Source organism: Sinocyclocheilus rhinocerous, unplaced genomic scaffold, assembly GCF_001515625.1.
Source record: "Sinocyclocheilus rhinocerous isolate Xijiao unplaced genomic scaffold, SAMN03320098_v1.1 scaffold241, whole genome shotgun sequence".
Classification (NCBI taxonomy): Eukaryota; Metazoa; Chordata; class Actinopteri; order Cypriniformes; family Cyprinidae; genus Sinocyclocheilus; species Sinocyclocheilus rhinocerous.
In genome coordinates this window covers 563374-575504 of record NW_015659312.1, presented here as the reverse complement: position 1 = coordinate 575504, position 12131 = coordinate 563374, and the positions used below count along the sequence as shown (strand labels likewise).

General features: G+C 33.9%; 1 pseudogene; it reads left to right on the top strand.

Moving 5' to 3' along the window:
• LOC107723571 (phospholipid-transporting ATPase ID-like) overlaps positions 1-12131 on the top strand; it is a 35931-nt pseudogene that overhangs the window by 18104 nt on the left and 5696 nt on the right.

Sequence of the window (12131 nt, the reverse complement as noted above, 5' to 3'; positions counted from 1 at the left end):
TGTATTTACAACACTGTTCCAGAACAGTTCAACCCAAATATTCAGATGTGTGCAGCACATTTTATGGAGGACTGTTTACTGATCCTGGGAGAGTAACGTTAGACTAAAATGCCGGCAGTTCTGACTCACGTAAGTACGTTTTCTTTTATCATTTGCCACTGATGATTCAAACGCGAGTTTTGAGCAGTGTAGAGTAGCGCTTGTTGTTTGTCATTTCTCCGATCACAAATGCAGACATGGTTTTATGTTTACGCGGCGCGATGCAACGCAATGCGTAAAAAGACAGTATAAGTCATTATAATCAGTAATTATGTCCCCACTGGATGCAACAAATGCCTCATTTATAATGGGTTTTAATGTTTTTGTCTCGTCGCTCCGGCCGGACAGGGCATCACAATATGGTGAGGGGCGTAACATTTCCATCTCACGCTTGAGGTATTCGGCCAATCACAACGCACTGGATAGCTGGCCAATCACAGCACACCTCACTTTTCAGACCGATGAGCTTTGTAAAAATCGACGCGTTTCAGAAAGGCGGGGCATAGAGGAGAAACAATAATGTACAGTATGTGGAAAATAATGTGTTTTTTTAACCTTAAACCGCATAAACACATTTCATTACACTAAATACACAAAATAATGTTCTTTTTAGCAACATCATATGACCCCTTTAAATTAGTCCAAATTAGTTTTGTAATTTTCCCCTTCTCAGATTTTTGGGTTCCTGGTGTGTATGGGAGTGATCTTGGCCATAGGAAATGCAGTTTGGGAAAAAGAAGTGGGTGCTCTGTTCCAGAGCTTCCTTCCCTGGGACCCACCAGTGGACAACTTCTTGTTCTCGGCCTTCCTGTCTTTCTGGTCCTATGTCATCATCCTCAACACAGTCGTGCCCATCTCCCTCTATGTCAGGTGAGAGAGAGCAAGATGAGGAGAGATAAACGTTGTAACGCAGGAAGAAAGATTAATTATCCCATGAAAACTGTTCAGTTGGCACTGACCATGAATATGATCAAATAAAAAATATAGAAAATGGTCTGAAACGCTAAACATTAAAAAAAATCATGTTTTGAACATAAATGTAAAATTTATATAAGCTGTTTTATTTCCTATTTATTTTATATGAAGCTTGTCAACTATGTTATCCAATTTAGGATATTTTTGCTGTTTTTTTTTTTTTCATTTCTAGGGATAAACAATGCTAAGCATTACATTTTTAGTCATTCAAAAAAAAATTACTACAATTATTCGAATAGTTTCACTGTTTATCTTAAAATTATGTTTTTGTTCTATTAGGGTTATTATCAATAACTTAAACTATTAAAAATATTTTGTTAACTGAAATAAAGAAAAAAATATTAATATTACATGGAAAACTGAAACTAGGCGTACATTTGAAATGTTGCCTTATCAGCTAAATGAAATAAGGTTAAGCTGAAGCATTAAAATTCCTAACTGGAAAAAAATCAAAACTAAAACCAACCTAAAACTGAAATAAATGCAGTAAATTAAATCTGAATAATTAAAAAAAAAAACAACAGCAACAAAATTGCACAAAATTAAACTAATAAAATAAGTAACATAAAAAAAGCACATAAAATAAAAGCTAACTCAAAACGTTAATAAAACCTATAATAGTATAATAATAATAATAATAATAATAAATAATACTAAAATAACAAACATTGTATAATTTTAGCTCCTGGATACTGTTTTTATTCGCTGGATACTAGAAGGTCAAGACCTCTGTAACTGGCCAAAATCAGAATTTTAAGGGGGGATATAAACATTTGATATGTTTAGGACTAGCTACTTTTTTTTAGATAATAGTTTATCTAATGCTCCATTTCTTAAAAAGTCTTGAGACACCAAAGTGTATCATATTCATGAAAAATTCCAGTTAAAATCTACTTATCTTCTTTCATTTAGATGCTTTTTTTAAGTACTAGCTTAAGTTCATTTTATGCTTGATATTGTGCTTTTTATTTTATTTTGATGTATTTTGTTGTTTTCATGTTTCTTCAGACTTTTCCTAACAGGTAAGAGATAGACCCCATAGACTCCCCTTTTTTCTCTCTGACATAACAACAACCTCCCATATAACATAGTCCATATAACACCACTAAAGTCCTGACCGAACCTTTCTGAACCAGCTCTCTGAATGAGCTCTAACTCTGCTGTGTGGTCCAGTGAATATAACCCCCCTCTGACTGGTACAGACTCGTACAGGAAGAACTGCTGCATGGCACTGAGCAGCACCATGGCACAGCACACACATACCCAAACTCCGATTTTAATGACAGTCTTAAATGACAGATTCGTGAAGTCTCTATAAATGAACAGTATTACATCTTGCTTTTAATGGTCTGGTAGACTGTTATGCCATTGTCTGTTTCAGCTGCATACTAAATAACCTGTGTCTTTATAACAGGAAAACTGTGTGTATTTTTGTGTGTCTGTTTTGTTGTGTTTGCCTTGTGGTCAGAGGTCTGCAGTCAATTTAAGTGTTTCTACTGAAAAGCAGGTCATATTTGCGTTTTGATAACCCTCCGTCTGTTTCTCTTTCCATCTGTCTGAATCTCTTAGTGTGGAGGTGATTCGTCTGGGTCACAGTTATTTCATTAATTGGGACCGGCGGATGTTCTGTAGCCGTAGTAACACAGCAGCAGAGGCCCGGACCACCACACTAAATGAAGAGCTGGGACAGGTGGAGTACATCTTCAGTGACAAGACAGGAACACTCACCCAGAACATCATGACCTTCAACAAGTGCTCCATCAACGGTCACGCATATGGTGAGAAACAGCACATGGCAGTTATATTCAAGGTATAATGTGCAAGCAGCTGGCCATTATCATATCATTATGAGTCTTGTATCTTGGTGATGTGCATTATATTGTAAATTTATATTGTAATGACCAGCTGACTGTATATTACCTTGCTTATTACACAGCTGCATACCAATCAATTAAATAAATAGACATTAAATGAACAAATTAAAGGGGACATCGGATACCCATTTTTACAAGTTGGTATGATTCTTTAGGGTCTTCATGAAATGTCTGAAACATACTTTGGTTAAAATTCCCCAATGGTCATGTAAAACAACACCCACTTTACCTTGTCAAAAACAGCTCTGTTCACAGCGACTCGTTTCAGTGCATGTCTCTTTAAATGATAATGAGCTACTGCTCACCCCACCCCTCTCTTTGACACAAGACATGTGAATTGCTGCCTTGGACTCTGTATTTGGCTCTAGGGTGGGCTTATTCAAATAGCTGGCTATCTACATAGAAACCTGCTGCAAATTGAAACAGCTCACTGGACACAGTTTCAGACTCAGACAGTGCAAAACAAACTGGTTGCCTGTTTTCTTTTCAGCTTTTCTGAGCTGGCAGAGATGCCAGAATTCTAACTAAAGGCAAAAAAGCTAAAAAAGTGAAAATTTCGTCCGATGTCCTCTTTAACAGATAAAACGCATCAGTTTATAATATAAAATTCATCAACTGGCACTTTGCATGTATATGGTACAAAATATAGCCTTAAAAAGTTCAAATCTTTTTTTATTGTTATTATTATTTTTGAACAAATTAAAAGCTTAACCTTCAAAAAAATGTTGATCATTAAAATTAAATAAGATTTATTTGTTCTTTCTACTCTCTACAAACATTAAAAAGTAATTAGATAACAATAATGTTAATATTAATAACAATAATAATAATAGTACATTTTGTTGTTGGAATTTTTTTTTAAATAGTTTGTTTTTGAACAAGCAGTCAAGGAAAGCTTAATCTTCAAAAAATGTTCAAACAAAAATTAAATAAGCTGTTTAATTTCTACTTATTTATTTAGTTATAGAGATTTAAATAAACAATCAAAAAGTAAATAGACAATAATAATATTAATAATAATAAAAATAATTTAGTTATTAAAAATAAAAATACAAAATTAATAAAAGTAAAACAATAAATGATAATAATGAATGAAATAATCAAGAAAAAAATGCCAAGATGGTTTAGCAGAATTTTCAACAATTTGGTGTCTATTTTAAAATATGATTTTTGTGATTATTGTATATTTTATAGTTATAAACATTTAAATAAACATAAATTAAATAGACTAATAATACTCATAATAATAATAGATATATATAGATAAATCTGCAATGTGCTTTTTTATAATTATTTATATACTGTTATAATATTTATTATTATTAATTGAATTATTGTTTAATCAAGATGCCTTCAAAGGAGACACCGAAGATGATCATGACCGATGTCCATCACACAATGCAGTCTATATATATAGACAATTGATAGAAATACTAAAAATAAATGATAGTAAATGAAATAATACAAAATATTTTTATAAAACTATGCAACTGCTTTAGCAGAGTTGCAGATTTACGACAAACAGTATAGACACCATACACTGATAAATATGTTGTATTGTATTAGGTTTGTAACAGATCTCATTTTAAGTCTGTCTCTCATTTCACAGGTGAGGTGATGGACATTCTGGGAGCTCAGCAGAAGGTCAGTGCATCCAAGATTCACTTTGTGGAATTAAAGAAGTTGTTGTCATTTTTATTAGCCATTTCATTACTGTTGCTCAGAAAGTGCTTATATAATCTGTTATTCTCAGAGGGTCCAGCCCCTGGACTTCAGTGCTTGGAACCCTTTAGCAGACCGGCACTTCTGTTTCTACGACCAGTCTCTGCTAGAGGCAGTGATGGCGGGAGAACCAGCAGTGCATGAATTCTTCCGGGTCTTGTCTCTCTGCCACACGGTCATGAGCGAGGAGAAGAGTGAGGGTAAGGATCTGGAACAAACAGTCTTTGAGGTTTATCGATTATCTGCCTTACTCAGAGAGCTATTTCATCCAATAGAAGAGTTTAAATAAAGTTTACTTAAGGAAGCTATTGACTTTAATATCGTTAGAAGGAAATGATAAAGTAATTCTGGATTGTAATATGATTATTTTATCTCATTATCTGTCCTTCTTCATGTTGTCCTCCTTGCTTATTGCCTCTCTTGTCTTTCACTTCCTGAAGGAGAGCTGGTGTATAAGGCTCAGTCTCCAGATGAGGGGGCGTTAGTAACAGCTGCACGTAACTTTGGCTTTGTGTTCCGCTCTCGCACACCCGGCACAGTCACCACACAAGAGCTCGGCAAAGCGGTCACATACATGCTCCTCGCCATCCTGGACTTCAATAACATCCGCAAAAGAATGTCTGTCATAGGTAACACAAGCACACACTCTCATTCCTGCAACTGACATAACGAAAAACATTTGACTATATTTGTAAAAAAGCACAATATGCAATATGTCACAAAAATGAGAACGCCTCCACATTAAATCATTTTTTAAAAAAGTAAAGTTTTGTCAGATTGATTCACTTTTGAGCCCAAACTATAGCTAAGTACATACACACACACATTTTTTGTGCAGTGAACAGTGACAAATAATATTTGGCTGTAATGCCAGATGGTTTAGCACTGTGCGAAAGAGAAAGAGCCGGTAAAATTCCCTTAGGACTGAGAAATCTGCCTGCCAAGCATCATAAATAAGTGGAACATTAGCGCTAAATTCAATACAGAAAGTGTTGTGTGTGTCATATACACTCTCATAATGCTGAATTATGGCCCTTATGTTCGGGTAAGTGGTGCTTACATTGCAGCAGCCATTTCATTTTTGTTTGCATATTGTCATTTATGTCCAGTTGGTTTGTGTTTACATAGAGAAGTGAGAGAGTGTTATTGAGTGCACTGCAGAATTTTCTCTTTATCAGTTTTGTAAATCATTTTTCCCCATTTGTTTTATGATTCATAAAACCTTGTTAGTTTTTGCCAAATGGGTAAGAAACAAAGGCATTATTTAAGATACATTATCTTAAAAGAAGTCCAATAATGTTAGGACTATGAGATAATGGGAGCTTCTCCCATCACTGCAGAGGCACAAGCACAGTCTGTAATTGTGTGTGTGTGTGTGTGTGTGTGTGTGTGTTTTAGTGAGGAATCCAGAGGGCCGTATTCGTCTGTACTGTAAGGGCGCAGACACTGTGCTTTTCGAGAGGCTTCACTCTTGCAACCATGAACTAATGAATATCACTTCAGACCATCTCAACGTGAGTGTTTGCTTTTGTTTACTTTGTTTTTACTGTTAGCTTAGCTGTTTGTATGAAGTTCTAAATTACTCTTTAAGAGAACCCAGTCTGCTGCTGTCTTTATAAGACAAACAACAGAGCCCTCTTGTGGATGTTCTAGTAATTAAAGCCTGTTAGTTGTATTTTTACCTAATAACTAAACATTATATGGGACTTTTGTTGTGATATAGTTATTTGTAGCAGTTAAACAAACATTTAGAATAATAAAATATAAATAAAAATATATGTAAATAAAATGTGGTTGCAAGTGACAGGGTTGCAAAGGTAGCCTAATTTAAGATATCACTATGTAGGGGAGAAGATATAACTACGAAGGGAAAAGGTTTGAGACCAAAACGTTTGTAGTATGAAGAAAAACATCTATTTAATCATTTTTCAAATAACAGGTTTGAATGGTTTCTCTTTGTGTAATAAAGAGAAAATAATGCTGTAAAATCAGGCACAGAAAGCCTGTATAATACTATTTTAATTATAAATATATTATTACATAATATTAATTACAAGTATATTATTATTTATAATATTTTTAATACAATGAAATAGGGGTCAAAACGATTGCTTGTTTGTTTTTTTAAGAAAATAATAAGTTTATGTTTCTATATGTTTCTTGAGAACCAAATCAGGATATTGGAGTGATTTCTGAAGAATCATGTGACAGTGAAGACTGTAGAAGTAATGGCTGCTGAAAATTCAACTTTACATCACAAGAATAAATGATGTTTTAAAATATATCCAAATGGAAAGCAGTTATTTTAAACTGTAATAATATTTCACAATATTACTGTTTTTACTGTTGCAGCCTTGAGTAACCATCATAGACTAGCAGCTTTTCATTCTAAGTTAAGTTTTTGTTTGATAATAGTTTATCTATCATATGTAATGGTTCTCAAAACAAAATAAAACAAAACATGAATAATTAAATTAAAAAGTGATATTATCATGAGCTGATGTTGGGATATGTGTAGGAGTATGCAGGTGATGGCTTGCGGACGCTCGCAGTGGCCTATCGGGATCTGCCTGAGGAGCAGTGGGAGGCGTGGGCAGAGCGTTTCCGCGGCGCTGATAAGGCCACAGACTGCAGAGACGACCGGCTGGCTGCAGCCTATGAGGAGATCGAACAGGACATGATGGTGTGTTTGTGTGTCTGATTCCTTTTGTTTTGTCTCCTTAGTCTTCTTGTTAATAATATGAAATATTTAATACTTGTTACAGCTGTTGGGGGCCACGGCTATAGAAGATAAATTGCAAGAGGGGGTTCCTGAGACCATTGCCATTCTCTCACTGGCTAACATCAAGATCTGGGTGCTTACTGGAGACAAACAGGGTAAGAACTGCATCAAAATCAAAAGTCATGTGGCTTGGCCACAACTGTTATCATTGACTTAACACTACTACAACTACAACACAAATACAACGTGTATTTTTCTCCTTCTGTGACAGAGACTGCAGTGAATATTGGTTATTCCTGTAAGATGCTGACAGATAATATGACAGAGATCTTCATTGTTAATGGACACACGGTCCAAAGCATACGTGAAGAGCTGAGGTACAATGCTGATGTTTCCATTCATCAAATTCATCAACCCATGAAGTATGAGAGATATAAGTCTTTCAGGAAAGGCCTTTTCGTTTTCTCATCCTCTTATGTTTTTTTAGGAAAGCAAGAGAGCGAATGCTGGAGTCGGCACGCACCAGAGATGGAGGGAAGGAAGTTGAAGCTCAGGGATGGGGTGGTGCTTGTGCCTTTGGAAATGGATGTGGAGGTGGTGGTACTGCTAACTGGATCCCTGATGAGAGTAAATGTTCGCCTCCTCAGGCTCCGCCCTCCTCCTTATTGGAGTCAATCAGTGGAGAGTTCGCCCTCATCATCAGCGGACACAGCTTGGTAGGTGGGAGAAGCATTCAGGAGCCTAACTGGAAGGAATTAGTTATGAATGTTAATGTTATTCATGCTCTTTGGTTTAGTTAAAGGGTTATGTTTAGTTAGTTCAGTGTTATTTTAGGATTATTATGAATTAGTATTTATTAAATTACTATTTAATCAAGATGCGTTCAAAGGAGATACTGAAGATAATCGTAACCAATGTCCATCACATATGCAGATTGATATGCATATGCATTTTTCTTATTCTCATTAACATTCAAATATTAAGATTGAATAAAATGGCAACAATAAAAACAACTCGCTTGGTTAGTTGTTTTCTTTAAAAGTATATAAATATCGCTATCAGTTCATACTGCCGTTAACACTTTCTCTGACAAGTCGATGAGACCTGTTTTCTGATTTGATCAGGTGACATTGTCATTTTGATTTGTTTTTTAAATTCTCTTTAGATCTATTTTTATTTCTATTTTTGATTTTAGTAATTTTAGTATTTCATCTTATTTATTTCAGTTTGTTGCCAAGGCAACATTTCTCATTTTCGTTTTTTTCCCTTTATTTGTGAAAAACTATATCAGAATAAATAAGAATACAAAATCAGAAAGTTGCTAAAGTATAAAACATTCTACGTTATTTTTTAAATTCAAATTATTTTGTTCATACATTTTTAAATTACAGCACATACGAATTAAGAAATAAAATATACCTGATTGTAGCATAATTTATGAATATGCACTGCATATCTACACCACTGTGGTCTCTGAATTATTGGCATCGGCCATCAAAAAAATAAAATTAAAGTTTTTTTCAATTAAATATAATTATATATATATTTTTTTATATGTTATATATTATTTTCTTATATTTTTATATGGTATGTATTATTTTAATATGTTATTTATTAAATATAATAATAATAATTATTATTATATAATTAATTATGTAATTGGTAATACCTTAGTTTAGGGACCAATTCTCAGTTAAGTAGTTGCTTATTAGCATGCATATTACTAGCATATTGGCTGTTTATTAGTAGTTAAAGCACATATTAATATCTTATTCTGCATGACTATATTTTAGATCCCTTAATCCTACCCCATACCTAAACTTACCAACTACCTTACTAAATATTAATAAGCAGCAATTTCGAGTTTGTTCAGGGAAAACAGAAAGTAGCAAATAATAAACTTAATAACAAATAGTATTAAAAATGTCCAGATTATTTAGATTATAATACTTCCTGTAATATAATAGGATGAGGTTATATTAGAATTTAATAGGATGACTAAGATGTGGTTCCAAATAGTCCTGATAGGGGGTCCAGATCTTATAGAACTGATCAGTTTAAAAAATAACCTCATGCCACGCTTTTATTGAGTCTTCCACTGATCCATGTTTAAGTTTAAGTTTTTCATATAATATTTAGATTTAATATTTGATTTTATTTCAGCTCTATTTCAATTTTTTTTTTTTTAAAGATTTTTAATGGCTTTAAGTTTTAGGTGACAGTAACAACACTCCTTTTGTTCAGAAAGAATCTGAATGATGAAGTTTTTAAATATGAAATTAATGGTATTCATTTCATTTGGTTGAAGACCCTGGTATTAGCTGGTTCAAGCTGGTCTGACCAAGCTGGTGTTTTGCTGGTTGTTGGTGCCCAAAACCCCTCTAAATCCAGGTGGCAGTTGCATAAATTTACAGTAGTCACTATGTTAGGACTGTTTCTTAAGAACTAGTTTGACTAACTAGCAGTTATCTAAGTGGTAATCGGTCTTACTTTTTGGATTCAAATTAGACCAGTCTTTATTTTTATATAACTGATTTCAAAAAGTTATGACCAGTCTTGCAGAAAAACAAAATAGATGACTAACCTTTAAGACTAGTCTAAGCAGTTTATGCAACTGGTCACAGCTTACTGACCAGTCAAGACCAGCAAACCAGCTTAGGCTGGTAAAAGCATGTTTTATTCAACAGAGATATTAAGAAATATTTTCCTCTCTCTGTTGACCAGGCTCATGCTTTGGAAGCAGATATGGAGCGTGAGTTTTTGGAGACGGCGTGTGCTTGTCGAGCAGTGATCTGCTGCAGAGTGACTCCTCTTCAGAAAGCTCTGGTGGTGGAGCTGGTTAAACGACACAAGAAAGCTGTCACACTCGCCATCGGAGATGGAGCCAATGACGTCAGCATGATAAAGAGTAAGAGAACGAGAGCAATGTTCAACACTTGTCTTTGCCACGAGAATAAATCTTTCTTTTTGACAGCCAATTTGTTTTTGATGTGCAAAAATTGGGGTTCTCTGAGTCAAATTACTAGGATTGGTTACAGCTATAAATAACATGCCATCAGAATCTTAATAATATAACATAATATAATATACTATAATTATTATTGTGCAACTATTATATAAAAATACTACCATTCAATTGTTTGGGGTTGGTAAGATTCTTTAATGTTTTTGAAAGAAGCCTTTTATGCTTAATTTTTATAATGCAGTAATATTATGGAAAATATTACATTTTAAAATAACTATTTTCTATTTTAATACATTTTAAAATGTAATTTATTCTTGTGATGGCAAAGCTGAATATACTGAATACTGCTCAATATTTTTGTGGAAACTGTGATACATTTTTTTTCAAGATTCTTTGATAAATAGAAAGTTCGAAAGAATAGCACTTATTTGAAATAGAACATTTTTGTGACAATGTAAATGTATTTTTTGTTTGATACATCCCCGCTGAATCCTTGATGCATTTAATGCGTCCATGCATTTTTTCTTTTTTTTTTCAAAAAATAAATCCTTTCTGACCCCAAACTTTTGAACTGTAGTGTATATATTACTGTAATTATTATTAGTATAATTTGGAACTTGAGTATATTCAGCTTATTTTATAGTAATTTTTAAAGGCATTCAGTTAGGCTCATACATGATGCATATTACAAGTAAAGTGTGGTGTATGTACAATATTCAGCCATAATCTTTTCTTGTGGTAACTCTTGAAACTATGAGAGGATGAAATGTAAGGCTTTTCTGAGAAACAATTCTGAGTTCCTTTTTTAGCTTATGCAAAGGTGCCCCAGAGAAACCAGATTATTGATATTCAGTCAGTTCGTTCAGTTTGTTGTTGTTACATGTGGTTGCTTCATTTCCCTTAACTGAGCAGAACATCTCAGAACTGTGTCGGTGGGCTGTCACGGTGTCACAACTATATTTCAAAAGGCTCCTGTGAACTTGGAGAACGAGATGTGGAGGATGTGGTTTATGTCTAAATCTCTTTACGCCATCCTGTGCTGTCCCTATTCAATATATTTACACACACACACACACATGTTCTTGCCCATGTAATAAGCAATGTTCCATCTTCTGTTTGTTTGATGCTGTGGGTGTGTGCAGGTTATTTGACAGTGGAACTAGTGTGAAGAACAAATAATTTTCACTGATTTAAAGGGATCATATGATGCGATTTCAATTTTTCCTTCCTCTTTCGAGTGTTACAAGCTCTTGGTGCATAAAGAAGATCTGTAAAGTTGCAAAGACTAAAGTCTCAAATCCAAAGAGATATTCTTTATAAAAGTTAAGAGTCAACCACGCCTACCTAAACCGCATAAACACATTTCATTACACCAAATACACCAAATAATTTTTTAGCAACATCATATGACCCCTTTAAATCATTTTGGACTTAAACCCAAACCTGTGGTTTTAGTCTAAGGATTATTTACATATTAGTTTATCTGTCTTAACCTACAATTGAACTTGACCAGCACTGAGACAGCTGATACCCAAGAACAGGGGTTTTCAAACTGGGCTCTAGGGACTGTCTGGGGACCTGAAGTGGGTGGAAACATGAGGGGAAAAAATTAATGCAATGCATTTTTAGGGGTGTCAAAGTTAACGTGTTAACTTGAGGTATTCAGTATATTTAATGCAATCATTTTTTACACATTTAATGAATATGTATGTATGTGTGTATATATATACAATATATATATATATATAACCTTTTAAGAACATACAGATCTTAAGTTCTGAAATCATGAAGTTTCAGTGAATTTTATTTTATTTAGAGGTTCTTGAAGTGTGAG